The sequence below is a fragment of the Sapajus apella genome, unplaced genomic scaffold, assembly GCF_009761245.1.
Source record: "Sapajus apella isolate SASKATOON/1434 unplaced genomic scaffold, GSC_monkey_1.0 scaffold2, whole genome shotgun sequence".
Taxonomy (NCBI): domain Eukaryota; kingdom Metazoa; phylum Chordata; class Mammalia; order Primates; family Cebidae; genus Sapajus; species Sapajus apella.
In genome coordinates this window covers 60,685,878-60,710,714 of record NW_022436942.1, presented here as the reverse complement: position 1 = coordinate 60,710,714, position 24,837 = coordinate 60,685,878, and positions in this window count along the sequence as shown.

The window sequence follows — 24,837 nt, the reverse complement described above, 5'->3', positions numbered from 1 at the left end:
CTGAGGCCTTCTCAGCCATGCTGACCTGTGAGTCAATTAAACATCTTTCCTTTATAAATTATGCAGTCCTGGGTATGACATTATTAGTAGCATGAGAATGGATTAATACATGGGGCTAAGCCAACCTCAAGAAGTTCTGGGAAAGGGTAGAAATGGTTTTTAATGCAGAGGAAACCCAGTATCCTCAGGCACCTAATGATTTGCCTTGGTGATACTAAGTCCCAGGTGTGATGGGAAGTGAGGAAAGTTGCAAGTTTGTGGGGCAGTCATTCCTGGTTCCCAGGAAGCCACTTCTGACTTTTAGAGAGCCTTAACAGTGAGATGCGCCAGCTGCATTGCAGCTCTTCCCATCTATCCGACCTCCATGAAGCCTAGAGCTGAGGCAGGGATGAGTACAAGGTGAGGCATATTATGCAGAGAAGGTCTGGAAGTTGAGAAATGAAGCCAGAACTAATGGAGTGGGTGAGAAAATAAATTAGAACATTAAGAAAAGCCAGCCCTATCTCTCTCAAACTACAACAATGTAAAGTTGTCATTCCAGTCTTTTTTTTTTTTAATCTCAGGTCACTGCAACATCAACCTCCCGAGTTGAAGCAATTCTCCTGCCTCAGCCTCTCGAGTAGCTGGAATTACAGGTGTGTGCCAACACATCTGGCTAATTTTCGTATTTTTAGTAGAGACAGGGTTTCGCCATGTTAGCTAGGCTGGTCTCAAACTCCTGACCTCAGGTGATCCACCCACCTCGGCCTCCCAAAGTGTTAGGATTACAGGTGTGAGCCACTGCACCTGGCCCATTTCAGTCATATTTTAATATCCAGGAAAGAGAGGTTGTGGATGTTTCATTACCTGGAGTTAGCCAAACTGGGAACAATCTCCCAGACTGTCCTCAGTTTCGATACTAACTGGGAGTTTGGAGAAGTCCCTAAACCACCCCAGATTTGATAATTCTTTAGAAAGATTCACAGAAGTCACTGAAAACTATTATATTCACGGCTATGATTTATTACAGAAAAAGGATTAGAACCAGCTGAAAGAAAAGACACACAGAATACAGTTCAGGATACCAAATGGGAAGATTCTATTGTCCTCAGTACAAATTATCTTTCCAGCACTGATGTGTAACAATACACAGTATTGCCAGCTTGGGGAACTCAGCTCAGTGTTCAGAGCTTTTGTTAGGGTTTTATTATGTAGGCATGATTGATTAATTATTGATCAATTGATTGCTTACATGGTTGTACCCAGTCTCCAGCTGCACTCCTGCTTTCTTGGATGTTGGAGGTCAGACTGGAAGAGGCTTAAAGGGTGGCAGAGAAGGTATTCCTGGTCTTTGCTATCTTAGCAATGGAGTTAACACTTACAGAACCAAAACTGGATTTTCCTTGTAGTCACATTGCACATTGCATAGTCATAGGATCAATCTAAGAACAAATTAGAATTAGTACGTTTGTCCTGAAAGTTTGGAATGGAGGTAAAAACATCAAATATATATATACACATGGCAACTATATTTCAGTAAAAAAAAAAATTAGGACTCACTTAAAAAATCTATCAATTAATTGCTTCTTGTAATAAAAAGCATCCATTATGTGCCTACTACTATTCCAGGCATCAAAGCACATCTAGAAGAATACTATAGAAACAGGAGATACAATCAAGGATCCCAGAAATTACAATCTAATTGAGGAAGATAATTCAGACAAATGAAATGGGTAGAGATTTTCAAATAGAATGGAGTGGGGCATGTCAAGCTCTCTAATATTGATGATTACTGTTGAATAAATGTGTTGATGATGGGAATGTATGAACTTATAACTACATGAAGGCAGAAGAGTGTCTGAAGCCCTGGTGAAATAAGGTCCAACAGTATATAATTAAGGGCTTACATGTGAGATATAAGCTATACATGCAAAAGGACCTCAGGGAGAAGACCAGTAAGGCCTGGAAAAACAGCAGGAGTTTCTGGACAAACCTTGAAACAGCAATTATTTGAAGCAGAGTAATTTGGACAGAACAAGTGGAAAAAGAAGGCTACCTTGACTGCCCCACTGGACAGTAAAGAGCTAACTCCATACTATATCTATTTCACTAAAACCAGCCATCTGAGCAGCATCATGTACATTCTGATAATGAAAGTACCAAGCAGCTTTAGAATAGCCTTCAAAAGCTGATACACAGAAGCAAATGGCACATTCATCACGATGCTGGGCAATAACAAATATACAAAGTCCCACCATCTGTATGAAGCAGCTGCTGAATAACCAAAATATAGCACTTGGAGAAGAAAATGTTAAACAAGAAAAGGGAAAGATAGAGAGAGGTCTGTTGCTAGGTGGAAAAAGAAACAAGGGTAACCAGCAGGTTGGATTGGGGGCACTTAGTTAAGAATAGGGATCAACATAAACGCATCCCAGAACAGAGCAAGCCACTCGCACAATTCTGAATGACCAAAGAGCTTAGAAAACGCCAAAGGTTCCTGAGCAATTTCCAAAACTCTAAAATAGCTTCTGTTTTACTCCTTACTAAGTTATTTGAAATGTGAAGGTTCCAAACATTTTAGTCTGATTTCCAAGGCTTTCTAGAATCTGTTAACATTTTCTCTGTTTAATTTAAACGATTAATTAAATCATTTATTCAGTGAATACTTGAGCACTTCCACTGCTCTAGGCGCTGAGGATTCAACAACCAACAAAAAGTCTCTCTTTTCATGGAGATTATATTCCACTGGAGAGGAACAGACAGGAAACACATACATGTTTAATATATAATACAGTTACCAGTTGCATCCTTGGAACTAAAGCACGGATAAGGGGAAGAGAGATTAGGGTAGTGTTGTTTATATAGGGTGGGCAGGAACGATTTCACTAACAAGGGGCATTTGAGCAGAGAGCCAAATGAAGTGAGGGAGTAAGCCACGTGGATATGTTGAGGGAAAACATTCCAGGTGAAGGGAACAGCTATTACAAAGCCTGGAGCCTGAAATGAGCTTTACCTGCAGGCTTAAACATGGCAGACAATTGGATGAGGTAGGCAAGTGCCAATTTTCACAGTCTTTTAGAAGCCTGAATAAATTCAAATAAGTTTCGATTTTATTCTGGTTGCAAAAGAAAATCTTTGGAGGGTTTGCTTTATGATTTCATGAGTTTAGTAATAGAACTAGTTAAATGCAAATATGTCCTGCTCTTTTTATGTCTGCTCTCAAAGCATGGCTTCCCTGGTAAAAAGGCCATAGTGAAAATGTATTATTTCTACCCTCCACTACTCATCTTATGTTCCTTTTATTTTCTCTTCAGATGGCCAGTGTTTCTACTGTGAAGTGATCCAAAACTTCACTCCTGAGGGATGTGAGTTTTCAGTGGTCCTGCCTATAAAGAATTGCTATAGTTTTCCCTTAACTTACCACCAGACCCAGGAATCCTAAGAGGATCCACTGGGGTCATTCGTATTCCTCTCAGATCCCACCGTGTATCATAATATGTATCAGAAATCTTTGCTAACAGGATCAGTCATCCCAGCCAATACTAGGACCTATATTTTCCCTGCCAAGTGGTCCCAGGAGCCTGAAATAGCAGGGTGGCAGTATCTGTTGTTTCCTGTGGTGAAAGCATTTCCCCTCCAACTACTAAAACTCCTATATGTGTATTGCACAGTCATGGGTGCAATATTAAAGTAAACATGAGAAATGGAATTCTCATTTCCTTACCTTAGTCCCTGTATTTATCTTTTCAGGAAGAGCTTTCACCATGTATCAAACACAGGAAAACATCTGTCTCACCTCCAAAATGGCACCTCAACCTTTCAAGATTTTGACTTCAAATTAGCATCATAACTGAGTCTTACCTCAGTCATTCCACTGTTTTGTAAAGCCAGTTGCTTCCAGAACAGAGAGTTTATAAGAACATGAATTTTTATGTGTGTCAGCCTGTTGGCCTCCTCTCCAAAAAAAGTTTCCTGGTGAGAAGCAACATTGGGTAAGATAATGTGATAGTGAAGAAGGCATCTGGGTTATCTAAAGATGATAGTTTTGACAGAAGCAAAAAGTGGGGGAGGAAAAGAAAGTAAATCCAAATCCAAATAGTGCCTATTTTAGTTACGGCATAGTGCTTCTTCCTCCCCAAAAGGAGTCAAATGTGGCTCACCAGCCACCATGTGACTGACCAGCATCCTTGGAAGGGTATCAGATGGGAGTGTCAATAGAGCTGGCAAATTGATGATATCAAGAAAGCCTTGATGAAGGAAAGTTCACATCAGTAAGCTAGGATGTCAGTTTCTACCACCATGGCCACTTGACTAACAACAAGTCCACTGAGCACCATTGACAAAGCTGATGCATCCATCCCTATTTTGTCTTTGTGTTTGAGTTTGTTTTATTGAAAGTCTTTTTTCTCCAACAGTAAAGTCTAGAGAGGTAAGAGTTTATAACAGAAACCAAAGGAAAGGAGAAAATGAATGATGAACTAAGAGTAGTTTTTCTACTCTAAATTAACCAATGGATAGAGAAAAATCTCAACAATCTTGACTGGTGTTTATATAAGGTAGGTAATTTAGAAATAACAAGCACACTGTCTCCCTCATAGGGCCAAAAGCCCAAAGAGGTCAGGAAAGAAATCTAGGATATCTTCAGAGAAACCTAAAGACTTAAGAAATCATTACCTGGTTTCCCAGTTTGTGGCTTGGGAGACTGCAAACCTTACATCGGAGACTTCAGTCCAAAATGAAGGTGAAGTAGAAATGACTGAGAAACATGTAGCAGTGAGAGTCTAGTCAGAAAAACAGACACCAACTGAGGCATTTTAAGCAGAAAGAATTTAATATAGGTAATTGTTTACATAAGTGATGAAAGAGCTAAACAGCCAAAAGATGGTGAGGTAACTCAGATATTAGTAATAGCCAAAAGTGGCCACCACCTCTAGGGCTGGAAGGACAAAGAGAGAATACAGCATTACCAGAACCAGAAACTAAAGCCATTTGGTGAGAGTTAAAACCATGGCAGGGATAACTCCACAGGAACTGGAGACACAAAGGATGGGGTTAACCAATAGAAGCTAAAATTTCAGAAAAAACAAAAGTAGCTACTGCTGGAAGCCTCATTTAAAGCAAAAAGGAGGGGAAATACTCTGGTTCATCTGCTCTGCAGTGCCTCTCAATATCCAAACCTGCCTGAAAACTAATTGGTAATGGAACCTGGGAAACGTAGCTCCCTGCAACAGAGATGGCATTAGCCCTCCCAGGGGTCCAGCAGAAGGTACAAGAGTTTCTGTGTTTCCCATAAACACTATTGCATTCAACTCTGAGTCAGAGCATCCTTCAGCATGAGCACTGCAAGCCTGGGGTTGCCATGGTCAGGCTGGAAGTACTCTGCCTCTCTCAGATCTTATGACTGGAACACAAATCATCATGATAGAGTCACATATGTGTGATATCTAGTGATTATTTCATAACCTGTGACTAAAGAAGCAATGAATACCAATGCCACCATGACCACACTAGGTATACAGGTGATGAGACTGAGAGTCAGGGAGGAACCTAACTGTGTCATCTTATGGGTCCTGAGAATCTACACTCAGCAAATGTCTCCTATTTTATACCATCCCTAGCCTTTGGTAAGACTTCTTTCCTTTAAGTTGACCTCAGCAAAGTATAACTCACTATATTAGTCAGAGTTCTCTAGAGGACTAATAGGATAGAAATACATAAAGCAGAGTTTATTAAGTAGTATTAACTCACATGACCACAAGGTCCCACAATAGACCATTTGCAAGTTGAGGAGCAAGGAAGCAAGTCCAAGTCCCAAGGCTGAAGATCTTGGAGTCTGATAGTCAAGAGCAGGAAGCATCCATCATGGGAGAAAGATGTAGGCTGGGAGGCTAAGCCATTCTAATCTTTTCACATTCTTCTGCCTGCTTTTTATCTTAGCTGGTCTGGCAGCTGATTGGGTTGCATCCACCAAGATTAAGAATGGTTCTGCCTTTTCTAATCGACTGATCTAATGTTAATCTCCTTGGGCAACACCCTTGCAGACACAACCAGGAACAAAACTTCGCATCCTTCAATCCAATCAAGTTGACACTCAGTATTAACCATCCCATTCATCTAAAACATATGTATACCGGTAATGCCCATTTTAACCAATTCTCATACCCAGGCCTCTGTTAGACTAATGAAGGGGTTAGCAGCCTAACCGGTCAGGCTGCCAGACTTTTAGGAAAACATTTGAAGCTGGGAGATGAAAGAAACAATGGACAGTCTATTGCACATCCAGTTTGGCTATTTAGGAGAAGCTTTGTCTCTGGAACAAAGTCCTTGAGACCCTTACACAAAATTGGATTGCTTTCTTCTGGGGCAAGTTCTTCTAGGATTATTTGGGCAAAGAAGATATATTAGGCACTCAGCATCCTGAGAGAAGTATGTCATATGTAACCTTAGTACTTCTTAAATGTAATGTGTCATGAGTTTATACAACTTCTCTATCAGTAGGAGGTGGTACCCCATTTTACAAATGAAGATATTGAAATTCAGATGATTAAGGCAATTTCCTAAGGATATATAGCTAATTAGTGGTAGTATAGTTTGAATGTTTTCCCCGAAGTTTTTGTGTTGGAAACTTAATTTCCAATGCAACAGTGTTAAGAAATGAGAACTTTAAGAGATGATTAGATCATGAGGGTTCTACTGTCATGAATGGATTAATGCTACTTCGATAGCAGCATTAATGCAACTTTGATAGAATCATTAGTCCATTCATGAGGGTAGAGGTTATATTAGAGGTTGCTAATTTTCTATTTTAAAAAAATCAGCTCAGCCCTCTCTTCTTTCCTCTCCTCTCCTCACTCTCTCTTTCTCCCTCTCTTTCTTTGCCTATATGATGCTTCCTCTCATTTTATAACACAGCAAGAATGCCCTCACCAGGTGTGGATTCTCAGTCTTGGACTTCCCAGCCACCAGAACTGTGAGCCAAATACATTTTTATTCATTATAAATTATCTAGTCTGTGCCGTTCTGCTACAGCAGCACAAAACAAACCCAAGACAAGCAGAGAACCCAAGTTTGAGGTAACAGCATCCAGGATCATCCTTCTAGAAAACATTTAGGAAGCCCTCCCTCCAAAGAAGGGGGACAGGAGGGAAGTCAAGAAATTCTTGGGGCCTAATAACCCAAAGTGGAAAAATCAAAGTATCCGAAGACCGAATCAGATCTGATTCCACTGGTATTCTTAAAGACTGCAAGAGAAAAATGGGCAAGGATTCATGACTCTGTATTGTCAGAGGATTCTGGAACCTTGTCTAATATCAATTATTTCCCAAACTCTTCCTTTATTTGCTTTGGATTATCAATGACCCTCTAGTCTAGCCTAAGCAATGGAAATATTGCCGCAAATTCTACAATGCCATTATGTGGTGAAAGGAACCTACTTCGGGTGATGGATTTACCAATCAGAGTTCCCCATGACTCACCACATCTGAGGGTTGGAAGAAGGAGAAGAGGAAATTTCTCCTCTTCCTACGTGCATTATCAGCAGCACAGTACACCTTCCCTGCCCCTTCTTCCTGCCCCAACTCACATCTGACTAGCTTCCTCTGGAGAGGTCTGTCTCATACATTATTTGTTGGGCAACAGCTCTAGGCAAGGCACTCTACCACCTAGGAGGGAATTTCAAGGTATTAGTTTTCCAGAATTGGAGTGGAAGTCCATGCTGCTGGTAAGCTCAGCACCAGTTCAATGCTTCCTACTGCACACACTCACTTATTCTATAAAGTAATACTCAAAGTATGAGACAATTCCTTCCTGCCATGGCCTGTCACTGCAAGCCCCATCATTATGCTAGTCTTTCTGCCCAGCCCTCTCTGACAGCCTCCTGGCTCGGGGACTCTGAGGTTCTCTCTCTTTTCAGTTTGTTTCATTGCCACCTTCTGCCTCAAGTTAAACTATTGTTTTATGAGAAGTGTTAGAGCAGAGAAAGGAAGGGGAAAGTTAGGCTGGTCTTGCTCTTTAGGTCTCCAGAGAAGCCTAGTTCTTTCCTGTTATCCATCTTCTCCCTCTAGCCACAACCTAGGTCCTTTTAGAGGGTGTCCTTTTTCCTTTCTCTGGATTAGACAAACTGGTATCATCTCTGAGTTTTGGTCCTGAGGGATTTGTCTGTAGCTCTGTCTTTATTCTGTATCCTCTTTGATCTTGTCTCTCTTCCTGCCTCAGTTTTTATCCCCTTCACATCCCACTCCCAGCCCCCAAGCTTGATTTTCCTGACTCTACCTTTTCATGTTCCCTGATCTCTCAGGTCATTGTCCCAGGAACTCAATCATCACCATCTTTTCTACAAATAACCTTGGCACTACCTGCTGCCATCTGATACAACTATAGGTCCTGGCCTCTTCCTCCACTCTAGACATTGCTATTATCCCTGCACAGTCTTGTTCACAGCTTCACAATGCACATCTGCATTTCAAAGCAATAGTTATCGGTTCCTACTATGCCAGCAAAATACTTAAGACTACACTTTTTTTCTATTTTAACAAAACATTTTTACACAATCATAACTACTTTTTTCAGGTGTTAGTGCATTCTTTCCTAGAGAGAACATTGGAAAATATACACAGCAAATCAGAAATATTCCTGCAAATATGCATATATGAAATGTTTCGGTGTAATGTTAAAGTTGATATGTATCTGAGAACAAGTTTTTCTCCTTTCCTCTCTTCAGTGTCATCAGACTTTAAAACACCATCAAAAATCTCCATAATCTCTTGGGAAATTGTTCCTGACATATTCCTGGTTTTATGTACCATATACATGGACAAGTCCATTAAAAGGAAAATTTATGTTGTTCAGTGTCAAAAATCAAAAGAAAAAAAACATATTTCAGAATGAAAAAGAAGCAAGCAACTACAAAGTCAAACAATTCTGGGAAAACTTCAGGGAATGATGAAATAGGTCAAGTGGAAGAGAGTTGAGGCAGAGAAAACTGATTTTTTGTAGATGGATTTCTTAAGCCAGAGAAACGCTGCTAACATTAGTTCCCACATGCACTGTAACACTTAACCTACAATTTAAAGCTATTCTGAGGAAATTGAGGGACAAAAAAGTAAGGTATTTCATGGACTCATACCATTTCAGAGCTGGAAGGCACTTGAAAGCTGAGCTATTCAAACCATTAGACTCCAAAAAGATAGACTACATTTGAGGTGACAGATATCTCAATTACCCAGATTTGATCATTACACATCATATGCTTATAGTAAACTACAACATATACCTCATAAATATGTACAGCTATTATGTATTCATTCCATATTATGTATATGTATTATGTAAACATAAAATATATCCATAAAAATTAAAAATAAAAAAGTTTTAAAAATTAAAAAAAGTGTGTGCTGGTACAGGACAATGGAATGACAGCTAACATTAATCACAGAAAACTTACAAACTGACATGTGCTTTCTGTACATTACCTTATTTCACCTCACAATAGCTCTAGAAGGTTTATCATGCCCATTTTTCAGTGAGGAAATTGAGACCTACATGGATCAAGTAACACATTCAAGTCTTCACTGGTAGAAAGCAGCAGGGCTGACGTACCTATGGTTGCAGGCTGACTGCACAGACCTCTTAACTCTACCAAACTATATAATCATCACAAGAATCTGGTCAATTCAAACCTCTGGTTAAACCCCTCAGATTATGAAAGCATATACACATAGGAAGGATTTTTGGCTTTCTGGGTGGATGGTTCCTGCATGAATTAGAATAATCTAGGTTGTGCTATATTAACAAACAATCCCCAAATCTCTGTAACTTATAACAGAGGTTCACTTATTTCTCACTCATGCTACTTTGGGTTGGTAGTGAGTTTGGCTTCACATTGTCCTCACTCAGGACTCAGGCTGGCAGGCCTGCACTCTCAGGAATGTTGTTGGTCACCATGGCTGGAGGAAAGGAAGATGGTGTCTCTTCTACTGGCCCTAAAGGCTTCTACCTGAAGGGACACACATCAGTTCTGCTCACATTTCATTGGCCATAGCAAGTTACATGACCTTACCTAATTTCAGAGATTTGGAGAATTGTAGTCTAATTATGAGGATCACTTGCTAATACATTACATGGCATGAGAATACTGCAGGAAGAGAAAGTCTGAAATATTGATAAATAGTTCTAACGACTGCTTTAGTACCAAATTCACAAAACTGTCCTGTGAGCTTACTTTACTCTAGTGGCATTTACTAGCCTTAATATAGTTTGAATGTTGTCCCCACCCAAACCTCATATTGAAATGTAATCCCCGATGTTGGAGGTGGGGCTTGGTGGGAGGTGACTGGATCATAGGGGTGGATTTCTCCTGAATGGTTTACTAACATCCCCTTGGTATTGTCCTTGAGATAGTGGGTAAGTTCTCGCAAGATCTGGGTCATTTAAAAGTGTGTAGCCCCTCTCCTCTTTCTCTTGTTCCTGCTTTTACCATGCACCATAATTGAAAGCTTCCTGAAGCCTTCTGAGAAGCAGATGCCACTATGCAGCCTGCAGTTCCTGTACAGCCTACAGAACTATGAGCCAATCAAACTTACTATTTTGTAAATTATCCTGTCTCATTATTTCTTTATAGAAATGTAAGAGTGGCCTAATACAAGTTCTAACTCTGTAATGTGAATTTGTTTGTGTACTTTGGATTTATTTTTGTACTTAAAGAACAAGCCTAATTCCAAATTATTTACTACTTCTGTGGCTCCTTTAAACCACTGAATACACTTTCCATCAAGTACAAAACTACATACGCAACATTTCAGACAAAATTAATAAAAGGAAGACTTAAATAAAATCCCATATTCCAACTCATAAGCAGAAAAATTGAGATTCTATGACATGAGATAGGATATGCAGAAATTCCTAGCATATTGCCTGGCACAGAACAAGCAATCAATAATTGTTAGCTTACTTAAACATTTCAGACTCCAATTAATCTTTCTCTAAGAGACACATCTATCTCAATAACTGCCAAAGATTGTTGAAGTATAGCAACACTTTTGGCTCTAATGCTTATTACCAGACACATGGCATAGCAAGAAATTACAAAGACAAAGTTGAATGACCTTGGAAGGGGTTGTCCCAAAGCTCTTTCCCAGAGAGAAAATGTTGAAGAGAAGTTAGTTCTCTGAGCCAGTTATTTTCACATGAGTTGAATTTTCTAAAGCATGGCTCTTTCTAATTAACTAGAACAGTTTTCAAACACTTTTGACACATGCTGGTCCTCATTACCACCCTCTTTGTCATGTGATGACACATTTGTACAGAAAACTGGAGGTAAAGGCAGGTGAAGAGCAACAAAGATTGTTTTCTCAAGAAGAAAAAGCAAAACTGCAATTGGCACAATGGAATTTTCCTGTTAATTGCAGGAAAGATAGACTTGGGTGTCCAAAGGTAAAATGCAGGAAACCCCACACAAAAGTGAACCTTAGTAATCAGAATTGTATATCTTGGGGAAAACCCATGGGATGAGAGCAATTCCCTTTGAGAATTTAGAAAACAAACAGGGGCAGTGCCAATCACATAATTCTGCTCATTCCTTTTCTGATTAAAACCAGGATCAAAGGAATGCCAGTCTATTAGAAAAAAGAGTGGATATTTTTTACCGGCCTCACCCATATGAAGACACTTTGATGATGGAATATGCCCCTGACTTTACTCTACCTTACTCGACCCCAGATGTGAATACCTACAAGTGAAATCTTGCCTCTTCTTTTTGCAATATGAAGAAATGCTTGCTGGGGGAACTTTCTAGCCGGATACCCTTGAATGCACTTCCTGATGAAGTGGGAGATGTGCCAGCTGCCACTACAGATGCTGAAAGAATTGGGAACAAGTGAAGCTGATTGTAATAATATGTTATACAAGACTGAAGGAGATATGGTGATGGAGAGCCCCAGTACAGTGTGGAGGTACCATCCAGCTAAACAAAGACTAAGGCAAAATTTGGCCCATTGCTCTAGCACAACTATGAGGATCACTTGATAATATATTACATGACATGATGCTGCAAAATATCTCTTAAAAAGAAAAAGGAAATGTAGCATCAGGGAGAATCTGAAAGGTTTTTATAATTCCTAGAAATTATAATTGGCAATTTAAGTAAATTACATAGGCTATGATTTCAGAGACATGGAGAAGGCTCTCAGCCAAGAAATATATTATTTTACTACTTGCAAATGCTTTCATTTCCATCATTAGAGATATATTTCTTTAAGTCCTGTCCTTTTGTTAAAATAAAAGTTTAGGCCACAGTAAATCAGTATCAAATCATTTATACCTGATTATGAATTGATTAGTATATTAGCATCCTAGCCCAGAGATTTGTTGACATATCCCAGTAGCAAAATGGGGGAGAAAGAAAAATAAGAGTGTTTCATGTTCGAGGGAGATGTTACAGCATACAGGAACAGATTAATTACTTTAGACTTCAGAAGCAGAGGGTGGGAGTGAGGTTTCTAGGGATATACTACAAAGAGGAAGACAGATGGGGAAGGCAAAGGTAAAGTTAAATTTTATTCCTCATTTGAAAAGAAGAAAAACCCATTTTCTGGGAAGAAATTAAAGCCTGCTACAAAAATTTTCCCAAATAGCAAGGAGCAGAATGTTAACCACCAAGACAATGAGGAAATGTCTCCTGGGCATGTCAAGAGACCTACATCACAGCCCCTTCCATCACAGGCCTGGAAGCCTAGGAGGGAAAAAATGCTTTAGTGGACAGGTTCCTCCTGTTACATGCAGCCTCTGGACATGGCGCCCTGAATACCAGCTGCTTCAGCTCCAGCTGTGGCTAAAAGGGGCCAATGTGCAGCTTGGGCCACTGCTTCAGAGGGTGCAAGCCCCGAGCCTTGGCAGCTTCCACATGTTCTTGGCCCTGTGGTTGTGTAGAAGATAAGAACTGAGGTTTGGGAACCTATATCCAGATTTCAGAGATGTATGGAAATGCCTAGATGACCAGGCAGAAGTTTGCTGCAGGGGTGGAGCCCTCATGGAGAACCTCTGCTAGGGCAGTGTGGAAGGGAAATGTGGGGTTGGACACCCTTGCCCAGAGTCCCCACTGGGGCACTGCCTAGTGGAGCTGTGAAAAGAGGGCCACCATCCTCCAGACCCCAGAATAGTAGATCCACTGGCAACTTGCACTGTGTGCCTGGAAAAGCTGCAGACACTCAATGCCAACCCATGAAAGCAGCCTGAGGTAGGCGGAGGGGGTATACCCTGCAAAGCCACAGGGGCTGAACTCTTCAAGGCCATGAGAGTCCACCTCTTGAATCAGCATGACCTGGATGTGAGACATGGAGTCAAAGGATATCATTTTGGAATTTTAAGGTTTAATGACTGCCCTATTGGATTTCAGACTTGCATGGGGCCTGTGGCCACTTTGTTTTAGCCAATTTCTCCCATTTGAAATGGGTGTATTTGCCCACGCCTGTAGCCCCATTGTATCTAGGAAGTAACTAACTTGGTTTTGATTTTGCAACCTCATAGGTAAAAGGGACTTACCTTGTCTCAGATGAGCCTTTGGACTTGGACTTTTGAGTGAATACTGAAATGAGGAAAGACTTTGGGGGACTGTTGGAAAGGCATTGAATTATAGTTCCCATATTCCCCACATGTTGTGGAAGGGATACAGTGGGAGGTAATTGAATCATGAGGGAGGTTTCCCCCATGGTATTCTCATGATAGTGTGTAAGTTCTTGCAAGTACAAGATCTAATGGTTTTATGAGAGGCTTCCCCCCTCACTCAGCTCCCTTTCTTCTCTTTCCTGCTGACACGTGAAGAAGGAAATATTTGCTTCACCTTCTGCCATGACTCTAAGTTTCCCGCAGCCTCCCTAGCTCTGCAGTGCTGTGAATCAATTAAACATCTTTCCTTTATAAATTACCCAGTCTCAGTTATGTCCTTATAGCATCAGGAGAATGGACTAATATGGGTACCAAGTCATATCCCTCTGGTGACATATTTGGGTTTTTTAATTTTTCTTTTGTCACAAGTCCAATAACAGGTGAACTTTCAAGAAAGTCATATTTTTTAATTAAAAATGATATATAATTTTATAAAAAGCTAGGCTAACTTTCTTGTGTGGCATGAGAAAATCTAAAAGAGAATCTCAATCACTCCAAGAAAGCTCTAAGAAATTGCTGAGCCAATTGGCTAGCCCTCCCAAGAGGCTACCTTGAAAGATAACTCTTATTTGAATATCTAAATTTTGGGTTGTTTGCTATAAAACAACAAATGAACAAAAACATATTATATATTCAAATCCCACTCTTTGTTTCCTTCTGTTATTCATTAAGTACATCACTTTAAAAAGATGACATTTTACAAGTACATACTTCAGTAGGCTACGGCAATGATGTATGCTTTCTTTGCATCACCTCATCTCCTTACTCACCCAAGATGTAGCTTACATAATAAAGACTACATGTATTCAGTAAGGATTCCTACATATATATCCCCAACTCTGACCTATCCCCTGAGCTCTAGAATTATATTTTCAACTGTCTGCTAAACTCCTATGTGAATGGATAATACTTATCTCAAACTTAACAAATCTAAACAAAATTTTGCCTGTCCTAGTCTTCCCTAACTCAGTTAATGGTTCCATCATTCCCTAGTTTCTTAAGCCAGAAATCTAGGGATCAGCCTTGATTCCATTCATTCCTTTAATCCTCAGACCCTACCTATTAGAAAATCTTGTGGGTTTTAGCTCCAAAATATTTCTAACCTCTCTACCATTCCCATCCTAATCCAAGTCGAGGATAACTGGGCCAGTACAATAGCTTCCTAAATTGCCCTTTCTACTTTCATTCTTGCCTCTGAATCTTATCTCAACCAGAATGATCTTTCAAAAATATCAACTAGGCAGTGTAAACACTCTAAGACATCCCATTACATAAAAATCTAACCTTATTGCCTTGGGGGAACAATCCTCTGACCTGGCCTCAGCCTCCTCTTCTTCAAACAACTCTGCTGCTTACTTGCTCTGCTGCAGCCCCTCTGCCCTGCTCACTGTTTGCAGAACCACTAAGTTTACCATGGACTCAGCCCCTTACACTTTCCTTCCTTCTGCCTAAAGTTCCCTTCCCCCAAACCTTCACAAGTCTGATTCCTTCTCATCACTAGGACTCTGTTCAAATGCTATCTTCTATCCAAAATTTCCCCACTCTAGCCACTCTCTATTACCTAACCCTGCTTTATTTTACTCACAGGACTAATCATATCTGAAATTGTTATTTCATTGTTTGTTTACTTTCTGTCTCCCCACATCTCAAATATCAGTGCCACAAAGGTAGGAATTCTGCTTAGCTTGTTCACTGCTAGAATAGCACTTGGCACATAGCCGGCAGAAGATAAATATTTGTTGAATGAATGATTAAATCAGTATTCAACAAACCACACAAATTGCATGATAGTTTATTAGCCAGAGTTCTCCAGAGAAACAGAACCAATAGAGAAAGAAAGAAAGAGAGAAAGAGAGAAAGAGAGAAAGAGAGAAAGAAAGAAAGAAAGAAAGAAAGAAAGAAAGAAAGAAAGAAAGAAAAAAAAAAAGAAAAAGAAAGAAAGGAAGGAAAGAAGGAAGGAAGGAAGGAAGGGAGGAAGGAAGGAAGGAAGGAAGGAAGGAAGGAAGGAAGGAAGGGAAGATACAAGAGGATATTTATTGTAGGCATTGGATCATGAAATTACAGAGGCTAAGTAGTCCCATGATATGCCATCTACAAGTGGGAAACCCAGGAAAGCCAGTGGCAGAAGTCAGTCCAAGCATGAAGGCCTGAGACCAGAGGAACTGATGATATAACTCCAAGTTCACAGCCATAAACCTGAGAATCTTTTGGTGAGTGGGGGCTTTATTGTAAGTCTTGAAGTCCAAAAGCCAAGAAACAAGAACTCTAAGGCCCAAGGGCAGGAGGAGATAGACGTCTCAGCTCAAGAAGAGAGAGTAAATTCACCCTTGCCCCACCTTTTTTTTCTATTTGGCTCTCAATGGACTGGATGATGCTTACCAACATGGGTGATAGTGCATCTTCTTTATTCAGTCTGCTGATTAATATGCTGGTGTCTTCCAGAAATACACTAACAGGCACACCCAGAACAAATGTTCTACCAGCTATCTGGGCATTGCTTAGGCCAGTCAAATTGACACATAAAATTAACCAATAAAATAGTTCTAACAAAGATTTATGACAACATTACACTCTTCTGAAGCTAAGGAACTGCTAAGGGAGATAGCAGTCATCAGTTACTGTGATGGTTAATATTGAGTGTCAACTTGATTAGATTGAAAAATGCAAAGTATTTTTCCTGAGTGTTTCTGTGAGGGTATTGCCAAAGGACATTAACGTTTGAGTTAGTGGACTAACCGAGGCAGACCCACCCTCAATCTAAGTGGGCACCATCTAATCAGCTGACACCATGGCTACGATAAAACAGGCAGAGGAATGTGGAAGGACTAGACTCGCTGAGTCTTCTGGCCTCCATCTTTCCCCTGTGCTGGAGGCTTCCTGCCCTTGAACACCAGACTCCCAAGTTCTTCAGCTTTTGGACTCTTGGACTTACATCAGTGATTTGCCAGGAACTCTCTGCCTTTGGCCACAGACTGACGGCTGCACTATCAAATTCCCTACTTTTGAAGTTTTGGGACTTGGAATGGCTTCCTGGCTCCTCAGCTTGCAGACAGTCTATTGTGGGACTTCACCTTATGTTCATGTGAGTGATCATGAGAGTCAATAGTCCCCTTTATATATTAATCTCTCCTATTAGTTCTGTCCCTTTAGAGAGCCCTGACTAATATAGTTACATAAACAAACCATTGAATTTAAAACAATGCGTCCACTCAGGCCTGGCTAGGTTACTAGCTGCGAAGCCTATATTAAGTATTGGCTGATAAAGGGATCTTAATAGGATGTGTATCACACTAGCTTCACGATTTTTGAGTACCGAATTAAATGCCTCCTTGGGCAGGTGGAAGATGATCTGAAATAAAAGAATGTGCATATATCATCCTGGTCAGTCCTCACAAGGTGCCAAAAATGACCAATGCTGGCACTGACTGGCTGTCCTTCTTTGGTGTCTCTCCTTTTAAGAATGTGGAGCCTATTGGAAAAGAAGCATTAAGTGAATTCACAGCATCATCTTATCAAATCCCCATAATTATTTTAAGAATGTGGAATAATCTGTGCACAGCCAGTGATTAAGCCATGCCACAATTAAAACAATACCATGAAATAATTACAAAAGAGCCAGACAGACTGTGCTATCTCTGTTTTTGGTGTCCAAATGTTACAGAGAAGAATGTAATTCTACTCTGCAGAGACCATTAAAATCTTCCAACATATTTTTAAATCGCTGGCTGTCTGAGGGTGGGGAGGATCAGGGAAGGCTGGGTGACAACAAAGAGTGGGGAAGAATCCTGAATGAAGCTTGAGCTATTTAGATAAGCCTTTCATCACAAGAGGAAAAACAACTAAAAATAATTCTTGAGAAAATACATTTTTTTCTCTTTATAAAAACTTCTAATCAGAAATCCAGATAGCTTGGCTGGACCACAGGAGCTATCTAGAAGACAAAAACACCTGGCTAATATTTCTCCATTTAGATGTTAGCTACAATTACTCTCCTAGTCAGAGCAGATGAGGGAAAGAAGAAAGAATCCAAAGACTAATGCTAAATTCATCATTTTACACAGTTATCCACACAAGCCCAATGGCATGAATAAACAGTTTATGTGTATGCAACCCTATGTTAACAATAGTTTTGCAGATTGCTTTCATTTGATACTATCATTTTTATTTCCAACTAATGACAAGAGAGGCAGCCTATAAATACAGGTTAAACTGCAAAAGGAAGATATCTGGCATAAAATATTTGCCCCTGATCAGTGTAAAACAGCTACAAAATAAGTAATTCCTACTGATTCATTTATTTGAGTCCAAGGCTACCGCGACAAAACCATACAAATGGAATCACCTGTGGCATTATACCAGGGAATGGGAGAATTTGATTTGATGGGAGGAAAGCATCAGGGCTTACCTTAGTTCAGCTGGTCCTAAACCAGTAGCATTTGCACTGCTTGAGAACTTCCTAGAAATGCAACTTCTGGAATCTTAACCTATACCTACCGACTCCGGAACTCTGGGGAGTGGGGCCCAACAATGTCTTAAGACTTCCAGGTGATTTTGATGCCCATCAAGCTGGAGACCCACTGCCTTTGAGTCTCTTCATCACTATTTGATAGAGAATTTATAAGGATCCAAACATGCCATCGCCTGGCTGTTCCAGACTTCTCCTTTGGCTTTATTTCCAGCCTTCCCATATGCTAGATGTGTGAATAGGAACAGAAATAAACTGCCAGCTAAATTTCTCTCTGCCCCTGAGGGGAAGGTTATAGGTAGACCCAACTACAAAACCAAATCCGAGAAGGAGAGCTAGAATGTCCTATATTTTCTCTGGATAGAGAAGTGCTATTAAGAATAAAGTAATTTTAGGGTAGCATTAAATACTGGATCTTAGATACAAAGAGTAATGGATCTCAAGTTCTTTGATTCCTAGCTGAATGTTGTTCAGTACCTGACATTATGCTTTGACTGTATTGGCATTCTGTAAATTTTGGTTTAAATAAAGTACTATTTTCAGTAAACTCAAATTACCCTACCTATGGCAGACAGTTACTTTCAGTTCTGTTTTCTCTCTACTGTCTTCACCCGGCCAGGTATATCATCCTAAAAAAATAGAAGGAATGGCCATTTTCCAGGTTCTCTGACTTAAAAGTCAGACCTTACTGGAAAGGTATGAACTTTATTCGTTTATACTTCTGTCCATTCAACCAATGCTAACTGTGCATCTGTCACATGTGAAGCACTGGGTTAGAAACTGGAGAAACAAATTCAGGTATGGCATTGCCCCGCACCTGGGAGAACACAGTGTTCTATAAGGGGACACACATGAATAATTAAGGACAATAAGGTCTTCAAGTTGCTATGATCTTAGCGAGCACAGGATATGTCATGCATATAAGATGGTATGTTAGAGTCTACTTCTAAGAGTGTGGAGGGGTGTCTGGTAGCCTTGTGCCTGAATATATTCCATAGATACTTCTATGTCAACTTGGACTAAGTCAACTTTGTGAGGATTCAGAGCTTGTTGTGTGATCTGAGGTTCATAATGACCAGTATTTTTCATTTGGAATCAGTCAGGGATAGGAGGATTTGAAAAAAATGAAACCTTTCCTTAGAGTCACTACATGCTACTTTTGTGGGGCTGTCTACCAAAACTGTGTGTCAGCTCTCTTGTGCCTCCTTGACAACTGAAGTCAAGGCCTAATACTTGGCAAAAATAGTTCAAGCAGCATGCCACCCACTCCCCTTTCTGCTGCCACAGTGATTCTAGACTCTGTGCAAATCCACCCTAAGCAACTAGGGACCATAAATAAGGAAGCTGATTTCCTTAAAAAGCAAATGGAATGGAATTGCCAAAAGAGTTTCTAGGAGGATATGCATGGAATTTGGGATTTTTATTTGTGTTTCTACAAACCCTGGGCAAGCTGCCCTACTAAAATTACCATTAAGTTGAATTTATGACCAAGTAATGGTGCGTTTCTCTCATTAAAGACAGATCTTCTCTATCTGTTTGGGCTCGAGTGTGACCTGTGTGGGAAAACAATAAATCAACAACCCTGTGCTGTTTTTTCGTGTGCCTCGGGACTAGAGGGGAATGCCAACGCAGTTAAGGTCAGCTTTGTGATTTGTGTCTCAGGAGGGCAGAAAAATCAGTTTGGGGATTTGCTAAAGGATCAACAAAATAATTGATAACCAGTGCACTGGCATGATTCTGAGATTGGAATGCCTTTGAAACAGTACTCAAACGGCACCAGGGATTAGGAAAGATTCTTGAACAGAGAATGAGTTATGTGACCTAGGATGTACTTTAACTCTGCCTTTGACCTGGGTATCTTCATGAAGAACACCTGGCCTCCATGACCTCATCGTCTGTCAAGTAGGTAGAATAATGGCTGCAATCCAGATGGAACACAAAAAGCATCCAGAGACACCCTACAAAAGTTGGCAGTTATTTCTGGGGGCTTCCTCAGCTTTTTTATTAAAATCAGAGAAACAAAAAGAGATGAAAATAACACCGAATTTTAATCCTTAATTCCAAATTACATGGACACTGACTGCTGATGTTCTTGCTTGAATTTTTCAATGCTGTTTTTCAAATTTCTCCCTAGAGTAAACAATAACAATAATTGTAATATTTTATATTTACTGGGTGTTTAAAACCCCAGGCAAGGTACTACACTAAGCCCTTTACCTGTATCTCCTATGATTCTCACCGCCACCTCTTAAGGTGGGGATTTTAGTTTCATTCTGCAGGTTAGAAAACTTGGGTTTATGGAAGCCAATCCACTGATAATGTTAAAACTCAAACCCAAATTAGACTGTTTGTGGAGTTTGTACTTATAAGCACTAGGAGAGGAAATAACAAGGATGATGAAGGAAATTCTAACCATTCTTAAATTTCTAGATCAAATTTTTCAAATGTTAGGTACACATTTTTAATGTTAGGAGGTTTAATAATTGGTTGCTTGGAATTTCTTTTACTGTTGCAATACAGAGGTCCATTCGATACGTGTTTCTTTCCCTCCCACTGATAATTAACCATATCCTTCCATTTCATATTCAGAATATTCAAACAGAAGAATTTTTAAAATAAACCCTCTACCTTAACTTCATTCAGCAAACTCACTCCCTTCTTTGGCAAGTTTCATACTTTTTATAGCCTCTGATCATATCATAATATAAATTATACTATCAAGGAGTTAATTAAACATTCTTCAAAAGCTTATTCCCTTTAAGAACTTATAATTTTCTGTTCTCATGTCATTTTGCTGGCAATGATGGTTTCCAGGTTCATCCATGTCCCTACAAAGGACATGAACTCATCTTTTTTGATGGCTGCATAGTATTCCATGGTGTGTGTGTGCCACATTTTCCCTGTCCAGTCTATCACCGATGGGCATTTGGGTTGGTTCCAGGTCTTTGCTATTGTAAACAGTGCTGCAATGAACATTCGTGTGCATGTGTTCTTATAGTAGAACGATTTATAATCCTTTGGATATATACCCAGTAATGGTATTGCTAGGTCAAATGGAATTTCTATTTCTAGGTCCTTGATTCCAACTATGTCTGACATAAATTATTACAAGCCTGATGACTCCATGTCCTCTGGGAAATTCATACTTAAAAGGCTTTTTATAGAAACATAAAATAAATCCAGACTTCTTTGCATTATGATTTTGGGGTCTATATTTTCTCTCTCTCCTCCCACTGTTGTGAACTGCTTTTCCATATGCTGTCAGTGTGGACTCACTGCTAATAATCTATCTTACCGTGTAAATAACTCTCTGTATAAGTGCCTGAAGGCAGATCCATGTTTCTACTGTGAAGTAAAGACCATAAGCTTTGTGATACATATTTTTATATTATCATTTAGTTTATTATACCTGTGAGGTCACAATAGTTTTCCCAACGGTTATATTTCACCGAAGATGTAAGTTGAATGTGAGTATAAGTTGGATTTTTTACAAGTTATATATAAATATTTAGAAATAGGTTGATGTATGATAATGTGGGATGTATAGATATCTCACATGGGTGTCTTAGCTTAGACTCTTTGCAGACCAGGCATAATACTGAGAGAAACTATGAGTCTCTAAATTGGTGGCTGATCTGAAAAATGTGCATAAAGTCCAGAACTGAAGTTTAACATTACTTACTATAATGTTTACTTATACTGCAATACTTCATACATAAATGCTAACTAAAGAAAATCTTACAAAAAGACATTCAATGCCAAACAACTGGTTTGCTAATATCTTTTTCTTCCCAGATTCACCTATGCTGTTCTTTGAACTTAAGAGTGTGTGAAATATTTCACGTGTTAAGACTTTCCTCTTTAAGAACATACCAAATATCAACAGAATGAAAGTATGCATCAGGCTGCAAGAAAATATTTACAAATTATATACCTAATAAAGAAATTTTATACAGAATATATTTTTTAAACTCTCAAAAATCAGTAATAATTTCTAAGAAACAGAAAAAAAATATTTAGACAGACACTTCACCGAAGAAGATATAAAGATGGCAAATGTATTAGTTCATTTTCACATAGCTATAAAGAACTATTGGAGACTAGGTAATTTATTAAGTAAATAAGTTTAATTGACTCACAGTTCCATGGGCTTAACAAGAAACATGACTGGGAGGCCTCAGGAAACTTACAATCATGGAAAAAGGTGAAGGGAAAGCAAGGCACACCTTCCCATGGTGAAGTAGGAGACAGTGAGTGAGGGGGAACTGCCACACGCTTTAAAACCATCATATCTCATGAGGACTCACCACCACAAGAACAGAAAGGGGGAAGTCTACTGCCATGATTCAATCACTTCACACCAGACCCCTCCCCAACACACAGAGATTACAATTCAAGATGAGATTTGGGTAGGAATACAGAGCCAAACCATATTAGCCAATAAGCACATGGAAAGATTTTTAACACAGTTACCACAAAAGTGTACATTTAAGACACAATGAGATACCACTACCTGCTTATTAGAATGGCCAAAATTTAAAAACTGACCATAGAAAATGTTGGTGAGAATATGGAGAAATTAGAACTCTCACAGACTACCAGTGGGAGAGTAAAATGGTTCCATGACTTTGGGAAATCATGTGGTAGTTTCTTAAACAATTAAACATGTAATTACCATATATGATCCAACCATTCCACTCATAGGTATTTATTTACCCAAGAAAAATGAAATCATATATCTATATAAGTATTTATATGTGAATGTTCATAGTAGCTTTATCCATGATAGCCCCAAACTGGAAACAAAACAAATGTCCAAATGTCCATCAGAGGTAAATGGAAAAACAGATTGTGGCATATCCACACAATGCAATACTGCTCAGCAACTTTAAAAAATGAACTACTGATACATACAGCAACATGTCTGTATCTCAAATCAATTATGTTGAGTGAAAGAAGTCAGACAAAAAAGAATATATACTCTAGAATTCCATTTATATAACATTCTGAAAAGTGCAAACTAATCTATATAGTGATAGAGAGCAGCTCAATAGTTGCCTGGTAGCTGGGGTAAGAAAAGGTAAAGAAATGAACACAAGGAAGTTTGTAGAGATGATGGATATGTTCACTGTTTTGATTATGGTAATGGTCATGGGTGTATGTCAAAAATTCTCAAATTGTATACTTTAGATTTTTCAGTTTATTGCTTGTCAATTATGCCCCAATAAAGCTATCGCAAAGAGGAAAAAAAAACACAGCAAACAAAGGAAAGGGAATAAAAGCAATCGTAGAATCAAATTTTAGATACAAAAGAAATTTAACTGATCAACCCACCTACTTATCTATTTCAAAGATGAAGCAATTGAGGGCTAGACAATAGATTGATGTATGATAATGTAGACAATGGCTATTCACTAGGTAGACTAATTAGGGACACCAAAAAGAACAAAAATTAATAAATTTGACTTTGGTAATTAAAAAAAAAACATCAAGTAGTCATCTTGGTAAAAATAAGAATGTTGTATTTGCTTTCAGTTACATCTGAGGTCATAATATCATAATATGTTCAGTGTGTAGGGCTTCTAAGTATCTTAATTCTATTAGGTTCCTAGTAATGTCAAATGGCATGATTGAGCTCACACAGTTGCTAGCAGAGCAACAATTCGTGTCTCTAAATTCTCATCTCAGACTCTACCCTTTAGAACAGATTCACAGTGTTGGAAGAGAAGTCCATACCTTTTGGCAGTCAGATGACCTGATGAACCCCAAACAGAAAGAAACAAGAATTACGCAGTCCAACATATGGGCATCTCACTTGCCAAAAGCACCCCTGAAGAAATTTACCTCTTTGTCAGGCTATGCAAACTTCCACTGGTCAAAGAAGCTCACCCTCAATCCCTGCTTCAGCTTGGGATCTGTCTACTACAGATCCCTGCCAGATAGGAGTCAGGCACAAGCGCGGAAGTCTCTGAGAGAGAGTAAACACAAGGAAGTCTATAGACTGCCCCCAATGGAATGATTCACCAATTAACAGGAAAAATAGTACAAAGAAGCATCTGACAGCCTCTTCTCACAAATAGATTACTAGGTTTCCAGGTTTCTATTGCTGTATATCAAGCCACCCCAAAATTTAGTGACTTAAACAGCAATAATTATTTAAGAATTTGCAATTTAGGCAGGTCTCAGAGGAGACAGCTTATCTCTGCTCCATGTAGCCTAACTGGGGTTAGATGACCCACCTTCAAGATGGTTTACTTTCATCAATGATAAGCTGATGCTGCCTATTAGTTCCTCTCCATGAGGTGGCCTAGGCTTCCTCACAGCATAGACTAGGTTCTAACAGCAAATACCCCAAGAGATAGGAAGCAGAAATAGCCAATTTCTTGGGATATAGTTCTGGATCTTACCAGATCAAGCGCCAGTTTCCAGACCTATCTCTTAAGAAACTGCCACAGCAACACTTCTGCCATGTACTATTGGTCAAGTAGCCAAAAACCTAGATTTAAGGGAAAAGGACATAGACCACACCCAGTCTCTACAAGGAAGAAGTTTCAAAGAATTAGGGGGCAATATTTTAAAGTCATTACATCAAAATGCCACACAATCACTACAGTTAAAATGTACCCGGAGGTTGGACATGGTGGTTGAGGCCTGTAATCCAAGAACTTTAGAAGGCCAAGGTGGGAAGATCACTTGAGTCCAGGAGTGCAAGACCAGCCTGGGCAATATAGTGA